Below are 15,095 nucleotides of genomic sequence, written 5' to 3' on the forward strand. Positions count from 1 at the left end.
TTGCCCTAGATGACTAAGCAGAAACTATTTCATGAGCAAAGATTATAGGCAAGCTGTATCTGAAATGCCAGACTGAAGAGATGAGGGAAATTGATCTGGTCATATAACAGAGCAAGTCGAACAGGATTCACAGTGGAAAGACCCAAAATGTAGTCAACCAGGCCGTATGTAGATGACAGTGGATAGCTTTAAGAGTTGCATCCATTTTTGGTTAATTCTATCCTTATTGTCAGAAAGCAGCCCTACTAAACAGTTACTGCTGTCTAGGGGATCTAGCAGCAGTAGGGGAAGCCATGAGACATAGTTTATGATTTGAATTTTCTGTTTAGGTTATTAAACAGGCAGGCAGCTGTCATGGTATAGATGAAAGCAGTTTCTTTCTAATAGATGCCAGAAACTTCGTCTATTTTAGGAGAACAAGTCTACTGGGGAGATAATTGGCTCAGTTATGGGGATATCAAGTTTTTTGTGTCTGTGAAATCTTCACTGATGAAAGGTCCTTTAGTTTAATGTATCGGTGACCTTAAAGGGGAGATCTGAGCCGGAGACAAGATCTGATATTATCTGACCCATTAGGAATGGATGAGATTTCCTAGGAATGGTGTGCTGCATTCATTCATTCATTCATTCATTCATTCATTTATTTATTTTTCAGCATAACAGTATTCATTATTTTTGCACCACACCCAGTGCTCCATGCAATCCGTGCCCTCTATATTACCCACCACCTGGTACCCCAACCTCCTACCCCCTACCCCTTCAAAACCCTCAGATTGTTTTTCAGAGTCCATAGTCTCTCATGGTTCACCTCCCCTTCCAATTTCCCCCAACTCCCTTCTCCTCTCCATCTCCCCATGTCCTCCATGCTATTTGTTATGCTCCACAAATAAGTGGAACCATATGATAATTGACTCTCTCTGCTTGACTGATTTCACTCAGCATAATCTCTTCCAGTCCCATCCATGTTGCTACAAAAGTTGGGTATTCGTCCTTTCTGATGGAGGCATAATACTCCATAGTGTATATGGACCACATCTTCCTTATCCATTCGTCCATTGAAGGGCATCTTGGTTCTTTCCACAGTTGAATAATCCTTTAAAGTCTATGGCACTCTGTATTCTCATTTGTAAAAATTAAGCGGTTCAGCCAAATGATTTCTAAAGTTTCTGGGAGCTCTGTGAATCTCTGTGAATCATTTATTCTTCCCCCATTCACAACCCTGCTATCCTCTCCTAATCTCCAGCATCCTCTTTTGGGTCCCAAATTATACTGAAGGGATCCCCTGTTTTCACGCAAGGCCAGCCCTGCCTCTTTGTTTCTTTAACATTTAGGACTGAAGTAGCTCCAGACGTTTGGAGATAGCTCACGTCCTGCTGGACTTTGGTGAATGACCTAACTTCTCTAAAATGGAGCATGACTGCATTGTTTATATGTGGTTTTGCTTTGTTACCAGGCAATTAATATGAACCCCACTGACATACTGTGTATCGGAGGAGTTTTGTGCCTTATCACACTGGCAGAGCTAAAAGTGTGATGGCTGCTTTGGGGAGTAGAAGAGGCTGAAATGAAGACAAAGAGTGAAGATGGAGAAACAAGATGGCGGTGGTGGAGAGAACCAGCGAAGAGAGAAGGCTAAGGTGGTGCTGAGAAGGAACAGAGAGACTTTTCTTCTTCCTAACAGCAGCAGAGGGAAGAATCCAGCTGAAGACAATCCGGAGACATCTGGCTTCAGGAGTAACAGATCGTCTGGTCGCTGACTCCTTCAAAATGGTGAGCTTTGTGAACATTCTCGTTTTAATCTGTTGTGGATAGTGAGTACTCAGCAGATGCATTCTGTGAGCATTTCTTGGCGGAAGCAGCCTACTCAAACTGAGGTATTCCAGCATAACCTTTGAGAGGAGGGGAATGTACATGAGGACTCTGTACTTTTATTTGAGAAGCTAGGATAGGAGGATTTGGATGAGGAATTGAAAGTTTGTTCTTTGTTTTCATTCTGAAATATGAGGGTTCATTTGTACTATGCAAACTACTTCCTTCTCGTGTTTTATTATTATTTTTTTTACGACATATTTAACGTGCGTCAGCAGGCTGTTTTTCTTCATTATGTGGTTTGCTTTGGAAATAATGTCATGTGGGAAGAGGGAGCAGAGCCATAGGGAAACTTAAAACATTACTTAAGGCCTGATGTCTCTTAATAGTCATCTTATGTAAGCCGTTTCTCTATGTGGCACACAGACAACCACCCCTGCTTCCATTCAGTACCTTGTGGTAACTCACTATGTGTAAGATTACGGATTTGCTCCCTTCTCTTCCCTTTACCCCATTTCTTTCTTTCTGCCAGGCTGAATTTGGGTGTGAGGGTTGTCAGGGGGACGCTAGCTTCACACTAATTTGCCACCTCTGAATCATACCTTGCTTAAAAGAAGAACATTCAGATCTCAACTTTATATAGGTAGTTACAAATAGATTTCACTGCTATCTTTATACACATGGAAGCAGATACAATCTCAGAAGTCCCTTCTGACTCTAGAATTCTTGGATTCTGTAATTCTTTGGGGATTTTTTTTTAAGTTAAGCTCCATGCTGGGCATGGGCCCAATGTCGGGCTTGAACTCACGACCCTGAGATTGAGACCCAAGCTGAGATCAAGAGTTGGACACTTAACTGACTGGACTACCCAGGTTCCTGTCTTTGGGGATTTTTAATGGGAAGTTACTGTGGAAGTGAAATGACTGATAAGTGACCATAATTTGCAGAGAAATCTGAGAAATGATGCCATATTGACATAATTGCTTTTGAAGATGTAATGATGCAGTAAAGCAAATACAGTTTTGGAGTGTAGCTTGGGTTGGATCTTTCAGCTTTTGTATCTCTTCTCCAATGTTACTATTTTCTATTTGGCACCATATCCAAGAAATTATTACTATTCAGTAATGTTTTCTATCATTAAAAATAGCCAGAAACCCCCCCCTTTTTAAAATATGGAAATGTTTAAAGAAATGGAAGGACTTAGGGGCAATTATATCAGAAATGATTCTCAGTCGAGTTTTGCTACTTGACAGCTTATCAGAGAAGACTTCAGAGAGCTTAATTTAACTTCTTTGTGTACCCATCAGAGAGTGGGAAGAATTCCTTAATTCCAGGTAAGTTAATTACAGGTTTACAAGTGTATGATGATCTAAATTTCATGTGACATAACTACCTTTCCACCTAAGAATTGATACCAGTTACTTCATGATTGGTACACCAGGTCAGAAATGAAAAGATCTAAAATTTGAGTCAGTCAGAAAGACAAAGACTACTGAGGTATCTAGAACTATCACGAAGAAAATTTTTAAGAAAATTCCTTATTGTCTTGAGTTCAGCTGCTTAGAAACCATTAGTGTTCTCAAACTTAAAAAAAAAAAATCCCTTCTGCTATTTTGCTTCCTTTTCCACTCCTTTTCTTCCCTTTCTTGTGCCCGTATTTAAAATTTTTCACTGACAACTTATGCAGTAGTCTGTTTGCCATCTTTCTGGACACAAAGGAATCGTGTCCTCATGTATGGAAGCTGGTCTTAGTGCAGTGGGAAGGGAATTTGGTTTCGATCTCAGACCCCAAAGAAGTCCCAGATTTGCCTCTACTGGATGTGTGACCTTAAGTGAATCACTTAATGTTTCTGAGCTTTGTTTCACCATCTTTAAAATCAAGACAATGATACTTACTCAACAAAGTTCTTATGAAAGTTGTAAAACGTGTTTGTGAAAAACAATTTACCTTGCAGATTGCTACTGAGTTCTTTTTTTTTTTTTTTAAAGATTTTATTTATTTGACAGAGATCACAAGTAGGCAGAGAGGCAGGCAGAGAGAGAGGAGGAAGCAGGCTCCCCGCTGAGCAGAGAGCCCGACGCAGGGCTCGATCCCAGGACCCTAAGATCATGACCCGAGCCGAAGGCAGCGGCCCAACCCACTGAGCCACCCAGGCGCCCCTGCTACTGAGTTCTTAATTAATTAGGCTTAGAAAGTAAAACAGACATGTGGTCAGTTATGTAGGGTCCTAAAAGGCAGAGCTCACCCATATATTTCCCTGAAATGTTTTGAATTATAACACGTGGCAAAGGTTTTTTATGTGTAAGTGCTACCTCTGTGTGTAATCACTTATTAACATCCGGTTACTTTCTTTGTTACTATTTTCTGGTTAATTTTGGGAGAGTAAAGCTATCTGTTCTCCCAGCAGCATTTTTCTTTTATTTTGATGTTCTTTGTCAGATACCTTTCCTTCTAAGTGCTAACATTTATGTTAATGTGGCATTGAGATATTAGTAAAATTAAATCTGCACAGGGAATAAATAAATGTGTCTTTAAGTGGAAATCTGTGTAGGTTCTAGAAAAGAAAACTTAAAGATTTTTGGCTGGTTATGTTATTATTAGAAACAACAGGATTCCTAATAGCAGAGAGGCTTTACATAAGGATGTATAGGTGATATAGGATTTAACTACTGTAATAAGGCAATATTTCCCAAGATTATAAATAATCTGTGAATGGTACTAGGAAAAACTAAATGTATTGCTCCATGTCATCATTTTGAATCTCCGATGTCAGGGAAAAGGTCAAGGTCAAAAACACAGATGGAGCTCATGCTAGTCAGGCAAAAGCCCTAGCACCCCCTGATAGGTATCAAGAAGCCTTTGCTCAAGTTGGAATGGGTCAAGCTGTTTTCCTTAAAGTCAAACATCTTAAGGATGATTTTGGTTAGTTCATTGTTGGATTTATTCTATCGTGAGTTTATCTTCAAACAGTGTTGCACTTGGGTTGGCCACAGGCAGCTACTAATAATCTTTGATCTTGACCTTAGCTTCTTTCACCATCTGAAGATTGAGTCTGAGAATGGGTAAAGTTCTGTTCATGGATCATAAAACACCATTGACTATTTCCATCATCACGTCAGGCTTTGAGGGAAGAAGTGGTTTCGTCCTAGTTCTGGCAACGTTTTCTTCATACCTATTAGTATTGCCAGATAAGAATCCATTGCAGTACAGACAAAAGGTTGATATCTAGAATCTATAAAGAACTCCTCACACTCAACACACACAAAACAGATAATCATATCAAAAAATGGGCAGAAGATATGAACAGACACTTCTCCAATGAAGACATACAAGTGGCTATCAGACACATGAAAAAATGTTCATCATCACTAGCCATCAGGGAGATTCAAATTAAAACCACATTGAGCTATCACCTTACACCAGTTAGAATGGCCAAAATTAGCAAGACAGGAAACAACATGTGTTGGAGAGGATGTGGAGAAAGGGGAACCCTTCTACACTGTTGGTGGGAATGCAAGTTGGTGCAGCCTCTTTGGAGAACAGTGTGGAGATTCCTCAAGAAATTAAAAATAGAGCTTCCCTATGACCCTGCAATTGCACTACTGGGTATTTACCCCAGAGATACAGATGTCGTGAAAAGAAGGGCCATCTGTACCCCAATGTTTATAGCAGCAATGGCCACGGTCGCCAAACTGTGGAAAGAACCAAGATGCCCTTCAACGGACGAATGGATAAGGAAGGTGTGGTCCATATACACTATGGAGTATTATGCCTCCATCAGAAAGGAATACACAATTTTTGTAGCAACATGGATGGGACTGGCAGAGATTATGCTGAGTGAAATAAGTCAAGCAGAGAGAGTCAATTATCATATGGTTTCACTTATTTGTGGAGCATAACAAATAGCATGGTAGACATGGGAAGTTAGGAGAAGGGAGTTGGGGGAAATTGGAAGGGGAGGTGAACCATGAGAGATTATAGACTCTGAAAAACAGTCTGAGGGGTTTTAAGTGGTGATGGGGGGGTGGGAGGTTGGGGGAAGCAGGTGGTGGGTATTATGGAGGGCACGGATTGCATGGAGCACTGGGTGTGGTACAAAAACAATGAATACTGTTATGCTGAAAATAAATTAAAAATAAATTTAAAAAAAAAAAGGAATCCATTGCCTAATGTGCAGCAAGCCAAGCACTGAGACCAGTTTTACAGCTGGTTTTATTGCAGAGTGCCAAGCAAGGAGAGGGGAGAAAAATGATCAAATCTGCCTCCTTGAAGGCTTGGGGTTGGGTATATTTAAGAATGAGGTCTGGATGTCACAGGGTACTTAGGATGACTGCAATATGCTAATTGAATATATGGAAAACAGGAGGTGTCCTCCCTTCTGAGCACTCACATGTCTTTTTGTGGGACAACATGTTCATTAAATGGCATTGTAAACATGATCAGTGCAGAGGGAAGATTGAGGGGTTACTTTTGTTCACACTTGGTGCCGTCTGTGCAATTTAAAAGGATTATTCTGGGTTTGTTCTGGTCTCAGCTAGTCTTACCAGTGATTAGTCAACTTCAGCAAAAACAATTTATAAATCAGTGGGGTTAACCAGAGTGTGTCCTTAGAATGGATGGTCAAGCATTTGCTAGCTCAGTGTGCCAGTTTTCATTAGCTCATGCCTGAACCTCTTTGCTGACAAGTATGAGACCATCTTGATTCCTGATGTTGGCCTTTTTCCACATCTCAAAGATCAACCTTCAGAGCAAGCAAACGCTACCTGGCAGTGTGCACGTACGTGTGTACCTGTGTGTATGTGTCAAGGGGAAGGGTATGATCCAGAGATGCATTCCATTTTTCTCTCAGGAAGTCCTCTGTAAAGATCTGCCCCAGTTGCCCACACTGATAACCCACATGTTAACATGTCCCTTATTGGTTCTTCTCCTTTACTTGTCTCACTTTCCTCACTTTCTCTGGGATCACTTCCTAAATAAACCGCCTGCACACAAGTACTTCTGTTTTTGTGTAACCCAAACTAAGAACCATTAAAACAATAAATCCTTTGGCACTGAAAATGCAACACAAAGATGTGTTCATCCTACTTGAAAAAAAGTCCCATTTTTAAGCCAAAACCAAATATACAAACCTTTGTTGTCAAATCACACACACATGCGCACACCTGTACACATGCATTCCACACTCAGATTGGTCTAAACAAGTAGACAATAGCTTGAGTCGACGATAACTTAAGCAAAGAAATTGCTGAAACATAAAGCCAGAAAACAGAAATTATGAAAAAGATGTAGATGATAAATTAGAAGTTGTAAACCACAGTCAAGAATAAAACTGAACAAAAGAAATAAGATGCATTGGAATCTGGGTAGATTAATACAACCAGCATGAACTAACACGATGAGACTCTGGTATGTGTGACAACATGTATGTAATGTCTGTAAACTTCATTGAAATTTATATTCAGGGCATTCTTGTCAACAAATTGGATAAAAGAATGGTTGTCTTTGAAGGGGATGACCATGGAGGAATAATACTGTGCTAGAAACCCTTTGGGTTTTTGAATCCTAGTTAATCCCTGAACCCTCTGACATTTAGCAAATCAATTAATTTCTCTGGATGTGTGTTTTCCTGACTTAGCCCATTGTGTCAATAAGAACTCAGATTTTATAATGCCCACAAAAAGACTTTGAATAATATAAAATTCTGTGCAAATGTAAGAGTTTATTATTTTTTAAAAAAGAGGTAGGATATGAGAGCAGATGCTTGCTACTCTTAAATTTATTGGGGCCTCAAGGAAGTACAGTATACCTCAAGAGAGTAGAGCTTTGCCAGATGTAAAGTTCTCTGGGTGAAATTTCCCTTTCAAAGTGTACACATGTCTTATTTTATTTATTCACTTCTTTTTTTTTTAAGATTTTATTTATTTATTTGACAGAGATTACAAGTAGGCAGAGAGGCAAGCAGAGAGAGAGGAGGAAGTAGGCTCTCCACAGAGCAGAGAGCCTGATGCGGGGCTCGATTCCAGGACCCTGAGATCATGACCTGAGCCGAAGGCAGAGGCTTTAACCCACTGAGCCACCCAGGCGCCCCTATTTATTCACTTCTAATTTTTGTATAGTTAAATGTCTGATTTGAAGAACCTAATGTTGATTTCATTTTCTTATATTAAGCCCCAAACTCAAGCATTGTTCCCATCTCAGGATGGCTTAACAAATTAATAGCTTGTATCCCTGGAAATTGAAAAATTTCTGAGTTATCCTGAGTGCTCTGAGAAAGGAGCTTCTGTCTCTTGGATACTCAACTACTCTAAGATATCTTGAACTGTGGATTCCTATAGTATGCTCAGAACTATGAAAGGTAAAATGGATTAAGCAAAAGAATTGTTAAAAAGAGTTCCTTCACTCAAGGAGTTTATAATCTAGCTGGGGAAGTAGGGAGCAAATATGCACCTAGGAAATCAACACAAACAAATACAAGCCAGTGTTAATTCAGATACCTATCGAGAACCTTCTATAGGCGTACTCTAGATGTTTTGGAAGAAAGTATAACATGTCTTTGAATACTGTGTTATAACAATTCAATCCATTCTGGGGGTCAGAACTGTTAACGTTATTGGTCAGTGTCCTTTGAAATTATCTTACCAAGTCATCTAGTACAGTGGGAAGGCGAATGTCACAAGTAATTCCCCTTCTTCATTCTTCTCTTTCCTCCACACCCCATCAGGGAAAAACCCCTTCTATCTCTAGAACTTGCATGAAAAACCAGTGAAATAATCCAGTGATACTGCTAAGATTAATGACCCAACCCCTGCTCAACGGGTGCATTTCTAAACCACATATGTCAGGGTTGTCACAACATATAGGTCAGTGTGTGGTTTCCTACACTGTGGCCACTCTGGGGAGAGAAAGCAGGACTATGTTCTCATGAGAAAAAGGTGTTCACTGAAAAAGACAAGGCAGAGATGGTGGGCTGAGAAAACACAGGAGCTCCTGAAGGTCATCTTATTCATCTGGAAATTCTCCCATTGGCCATTGTCACTCTTTGGCCATGGCTTGTGTTCAGATTGAGCTGATTCTATTCTACCTAGCAAGCCCCAGGCCAGAGGAAGGACAGTGTGGCTTGGTGGGAGTAGATGAGGACATGGCCATCAATATATGCTGGCTGGATGCCTGTTTCCTCCTGTCTCTTACATTAACAAATTCAAGAATTGCTGATAAGAGACTTCTAAAGACTGAGGGAGAAAGAAAGAAGACGTATCTTATCAGAATGACACAAGAATTCTGGAGGAGGGTGGCTAGGTGGCTCAGTGGGTTAAGCCTCTGCTTTTGGCTCAGGTCATGATCTCAGGGTCCTGGGATCGAGCCCCGCATCAGGCTCTCTGCTCAGCAGGGAGCCTGCTTCCCTCTGTCTCTCTGCCTACTTGTAATCTCTGTCTATCAAATAAATAAATAGAATCTTAAAAAAAAAATTCTGAAGGAGAAGGCGAAAGATAAGGACATAGTGACTGCTACAGGGTATGCTGATGATCAGTCCTTGAGTGGCGAGTCCTGGAAATGTATGAGGGCGTTCTCATGTCAGAATATTATATTCCTTAGTCAGCTTAGAAGAAAGGCTAATTTAAAAGATATAACCTGGTAATTTTTCCATATTGATTTATGCTCAGAAGAGATCTTGGATTGTGTTCTATTGGGTAATTTCTTCTACACTGAGGCAGAATGAGGTTAGGTTAAAAGGTCAGATTCTAGAGCCAGATAGTATGATTTAAAAATCCATTTCCAACACTTTCTAGTAGCAGGACCTTGGACAGTTTGCTTTAACTTCTGTCCTCTTACCTATATAATGGAGATAATAAAAATATCCATGTCACAGAGTGTTGTAAGGATTAAATAAATTCATACATAAGAAAGGGTCAAAACTCAGTAGTTGTTTGGTCATGGTCATGGTCCAAACTCAGTAGTTGTTTGGTCATGGTCATGGTCCAAACTCAATAGTTGTTTTTCAGGGAAGTTCTGTGAAACCCACTTCAGCACAGTCTGCATAGCCGCGAGTTGGAACACATGGGTTTTGCAGTTGGAGTGGCTCTGGAGTCAATAGAGTTGTTTCCTCTGCTTGCTGTGTGATCTGGGACAAGTTATTTAATTTTCTAGGCATCATGTTCTCCATCTGTGAGTTGGGATAGTAGCAGCATTTACCTCATAGTATGTTCTGAGGAATGAGTGAGATGATTTACATAACGATCTTGATGTAAGATCTGGCACACAGTGAATGCTGCTTGTTTAATACACACACAGACATCACACATACACAAACACTGTGTTTTGCATCTGACATGACTGACTCTTTGCTCCTTAAAAAGAAAACCTGAAAAACCTTCGTTTTCCTGGGAAAGTGTAAAATAATGACTCTGACCTGATTACTTATATAACTGGGAGAAAATATATCCTTTTCAACTCTCTCTCACATTTCCCCTTTCTATCTCCCATACCAGAAGTAGAAGAACAGGGAAATCTGTTGCAAAACAGGAGAGAAGGAAGAAGAGAACCAAAGCTGATTTAGCACATGACCCCTCTTCTCACAGATGTTGGCCAGCCAGGACTGGCTTTATACTTTGTGGGGCTCAGTGCAAAGTGAAAGTGCGAGGCCCCTAGTTCAGAAGTTGTTAATTCTTAAGAATTCCTCATAATTGTAGGAGGAAAGTTCATCTATTACAAAAAACCCACCCCCAAATATTACTAGTTGTTGAATAGTGTGTGTGTGTGTGTGTGTGTCCTGAAATGATGCAAAGTATTCATTTTCTTGGTCTAAGTATCAGTCAACTTCTTATGCTTAACCAATGTTTAATCTCTTGGGAGGACTTACCTCACCTCAAAGAAGTGAAAGCTGGGTTTTTGTTTCCCTTTGTTAGAGAGCACTCATACTAGCTTGGGAGTATTAAGAGAATGAGACGTGTACAGGGAATAAAGGTGCCTCCGTCTTCAGAAGCCAACAGTGCATATTAAAGCATACTTTTTTAATCTGTTATACAGTCTGCAGGGAAATTTAGTGATGGACTTTAATTCTTTCAGAGACTGTCACATGGCTCAAGCCACCCATCTTTTCTTGCTCTATGGCCAGATTTAGGAGACTGGGCCCTGGGGTGCAGCAACAGAGATACTGGAGGGGATATAGGAACAAATGAGGGAGAGAAGGGGGGTTTGAGGAAAGCTGCTTGAGTTAGAGGAAGGAGAAAGGCGGTTAGATTAAGAAGTAGGGAAGAAAAGGAGATTGTAACGGGGGTGCTGGGGAGAGAAGAAGAGGACACTGAAGATGAATAAAGTCTGAAGTTAACCTGTGGCTTAGGAAGTCCCTGGGAAAGAGGAGAATCCCTGGAGTTTGAGATCTTCTAGCAGGTCCTTTCCCTTCATGGGTGAATAGAAAGCCCCAAGGGACCATGGAGAGAACACTGGTCATCGTGGATCCCCTGACACTGTCACTCCTTAACTTTGTGGATTGGTCACTTCTTGCAGTGATTCAGGGTCCTCATAGGCAACGCAGAGGGCCTTACACATTTCAGTCTCGAACCAGACCATGAATTCCAGGCAAGTGCATGAATGAGAGGGAGAGGAAAGTTTTAAAGGAAGGAAAGCACAGCCAGAGACAAGAAGGGTGGAGAAGAGGAAGCTCAGGCAATACAGGGAGATTGGATAAGAGAGAGTGAAGTGTGGCCATTTTTGCCTGTTAAACTTTTCTTTACAGGTTTTTCAGTAATAGTTTTAATGAGATATTTACATACCACAGAATTCTACCTTTTACACTGTGCAACTCAGTGGTTTTTGGTATATTTACAGAGTTGTGCAACAACTACCACTGTCTAATTCTACAATCTTTTCTTCACCCCCAGAAGAAGCTACCCCTTAGCAGTTGCTCTCATTCTCCTCTTATCCCCTGTCTCCCAAAACTGAACACTTGCTTTCCGTCCCTAGGGATTTGCCTATTCTAGACATTTCATATAAATGGAATCATACAATATGTGATGGTTTGTGACTGGTTTCATTCCCTTAGCAGTATGTTCTCAAGGTTCATCCATGTGGTAGCATGAATTGATACTTCATTTCTTAATTGCTAAATTATATTCCATTGTATAGATATATCACATTTTGTTCTATCCGTCAAGTAAGAAATATTTACGTTGTTTCCACTTTCGGGCTATGATGAATAATGGTGCAAATAATATTCTCATACAAGTTCTTACCTGGACAGTTTTTCATTTCTCTTGGGTGTATAACTTAGGAGTGGAATTGCTGTGTCATGTGGAACTCTATATTTAATATTTTGAAGAACTGCTAAGCAATTTTCCAGAATGACTAAACCATTTTACAATCTTACCAGTAATGAATGAAAGTCCAGTTTCTCCTCATCCTTGTCAACACTTAACTGTTTTCTATCTTTTTCTTTAGCCATCCTAGTGGGAATGAAATTATATCTCATTATGGTTTTAATTTACATTTCCATAATGACTAATGTTGAAAATCATCTAATATGCTTACTGATCATTTATACATTTTCATTGGAGAAATGTCCACTCATATGATTTTGATTGACTCGTCTTTTTATCATTAAGTTGTAGAGCTCTTTATATATTCTGGATATAAATTCCTTATTAAATAATAACTAGAAAATATATTTTTTTAATTTTTAATTTTAATTTTAATTTTTAAAAAGGATTTTATTTATTTATTTGACAGAGAGAGATGACAGGTAGGCAGAGAGGCAGGCAGAGAGAGAGGAGGAAGCAGGCTCCCTGCTGAGCAGAGAGCCCGATGTGGGGCTCTATCCCAGGACCCTGAGATCATGACCTGAGCTGAAGGCAGCAGCTTTAACCCACTGGGCCACCCAGGCACCCCGATAACTAGAAAATATTTTTAACACATTTGGTGTCTTTGCACTTTCTTGATATCTTTGAAGCATAAATATTTTACATTTTACGGAGGCTCACTTAATCTATATTTCTATTTTGCTCATGCTTTAGAGTCATATCTAAGAAACCATTGCCCAATCCAGTATTGTTAAGGATTTACCATTTTTTCCTTCTAAGCTTTATGGTTTAAATTATTCCTTTTAGGTTTATGATCTACTATGAATTAATTTTTTGAGTAAAGATTCTGTTTAATTCTTTTGAATGTGGATATCCAGTTGTCCCAAAATCATTTGTTGAGAAAACTCTTCTTTCCCTACACTTGTCAAGAATCAGTTGACCATAAATGTAAAAATTTCTTTGTGGACCCTAAAGTCTATTTTATTGATCTACATGTCCATCTGAATGCCAGTGCATTGTCTTGGTTACTGTACCTTTGTAGTAAATTTTGAAAATGTGAATTGGGAGTCCTCCAATTTGTTCTTGTTATTGTTTTCTTTTTGATATTTGTTTAGGGTATTTTACCTCAATTTTATTTCCACATGAATTTCTTGAGGCAATTTGTAAATTTCTGCCAAAAAAAAGGCTGTATTTTTGATAAGCATTGTGTTGAATATGCAGAACTATTGCCATCTTAACAATATTGTTTCCTGATCTGTGAACATGGCTGTCTTTCCATTTATTTATGTTGCTTTTAATGTCTTCCATCAGTGTTTTATAGTTTCAGGGTATAAGTCTTACACTTTTAAAAATATGTATTCCTAATACTTTATTGTTTTTTGATACTATTATAAATGGAATAATTTCTTAATTCCTTTTCCAGATTATTCATTGTTAGTGTATAGAAGTGCAATTAATATTTATATATTTATCTTGTATCCTGCAGATTCTCTGAAATTGTCAATCAGTTCTAATAGTTTTCTCAGGGATTTCTTGGCAAGATTATGTCATATGCAACTAGAGAGAGCTTCACTTCTTTCTTTCTAATCTGATTTCCTGTTATTTCTTTTTTTCCCAATTGGCTTGATAGAACCTGTAGTGTACTCTAGGACAGAAGTGGTGAGAAGAGTTATCTGTGTTTTATTCCTGATCTAAAGGGTAATGCATTAATTATGATGTTACCTGTGGGTTTTTCATAGGTAGCCTTTATCAGAGCAAGGAAGATCGTTCTGATATTCATAGGACATTGAACGTTTGGAGTATGAATGGGTGGTTGGATCTTGTAATTTTTCTGTATCAGATGAGATTAGTTTTTGCCTTATTTTTTGTTAATATGACATATTACATTAATTGGTTTTGTATGTTAAACAACCTCACATTCCTGGAATAAATTCCACTTTGTTATGGTGTACAATATTTATTTGTTGCTGGATTTGGTTTGCTATTATTATTCTGAGTATTTTTAATTCTATATTCCTGATGGGCATTAGTCTGTGTTCTTTTCTGATAATGTCTTTGTCTGATTTTGGTTTCAGGGTAACACTAGCCACATAGAATGAGTTGGTAAGTGTTCTCTCCTTCTCTATCTTTTGGAAGAGTTGGCAAATTGGTATTATTCCTTAAGCCTTTTATAGATCTCATGAGTGAAGCCATCTGGGCTTGGGATTTTTTGGAGGGAAGTTTTTAAATAACTAATTTATTACCTTTATTTGTTATAATCATTCAAATTTTCAATTACTTCTTGAGTCAGTTTCTATACTTTGTATCATTCTAAGAACTTCTCTACTGCATTTAAATTATCTAATGTGTGAACACATTTGTTCTCACTATTCCCTCATTATTCTTTTATTTCTCTAAAGTTGTACTGATATTTTCTCTTTAATTCCTTATTTTAGTAATTTGAGTCTTTTTTTTTTTTAAAGATTTTATTTATTTGAAAGAGAGTTAGTGAGAGAGTGAACAAGACGGGGTAAGGTGAGAGGGAGAAAGAGACTCCTCTGAGTGGGAAGACCAATGTAGGCTCAGTTCTTGGACTCTGGGATCATGACTTGAACCAAAAGCAGCTGTTTAACCAACTGAGTCATCCAAGTGCCCCTGTAATTTGAGTCGTATCTCCTTTCTATTTGTTAGTCTAACTAAATGTTGCCAATTTTGCTGATCTTTTCAAAGAGATGGTTTTTGGTTTCATTGAGCTTTCCTGATTTTTTCCATTTTTTATTTCATTTCCTTTCTAATTTTTACTGCTTTTTTTCTTTGTTTCTTTTGCATTTAATTTACTTTTCCTTTCCTAGTTTCTTAAGGTGGAAGGTTACATTATTGATGTCTTCTTCTTCTTTGTGGTAGGCATTTACAGCTATAGTTTTCTCCCAGACATTGCTTCACGTCATCTACATCCCGTAAGTGCTGGGATACTGTATTTTATTTTTATTCTACCTCAAAGTATTCTCTAATTA

At 38.8% G+C, this 15,095-nt stretch overlaps 1 long non-coding RNA gene across 1 annotated transcript in view; it reads left to right on the top strand.

The window, feature by feature from the left end:
• Positions 1 to 1,459: 1,459 nt before the first annotated feature.
• Positions 1,460 to 15,095, top strand: part of LOC122918503 — a 487,166-nt gene continuing 473,530 nt past the window's right edge. The window contains exon 1 of the long non-coding RNA XR_006386620.1: positions 1,460 to 1,770. This is a non-coding gene — a long non-coding RNA (uncharacterized LOC122918503). The remainder of the gene's footprint in view (positions 1,771 to 15,095) is intronic.

This window comes from Neovison vison, chromosome 10 (assembly GCF_020171115.1).
Source record: "Neovison vison isolate M4711 chromosome 10, ASM_NN_V1, whole genome shotgun sequence".
Lineage (NCBI taxonomy): Eukaryota > Metazoa > Chordata > Mammalia > Carnivora > Mustelidae > Neogale > Neogale vison.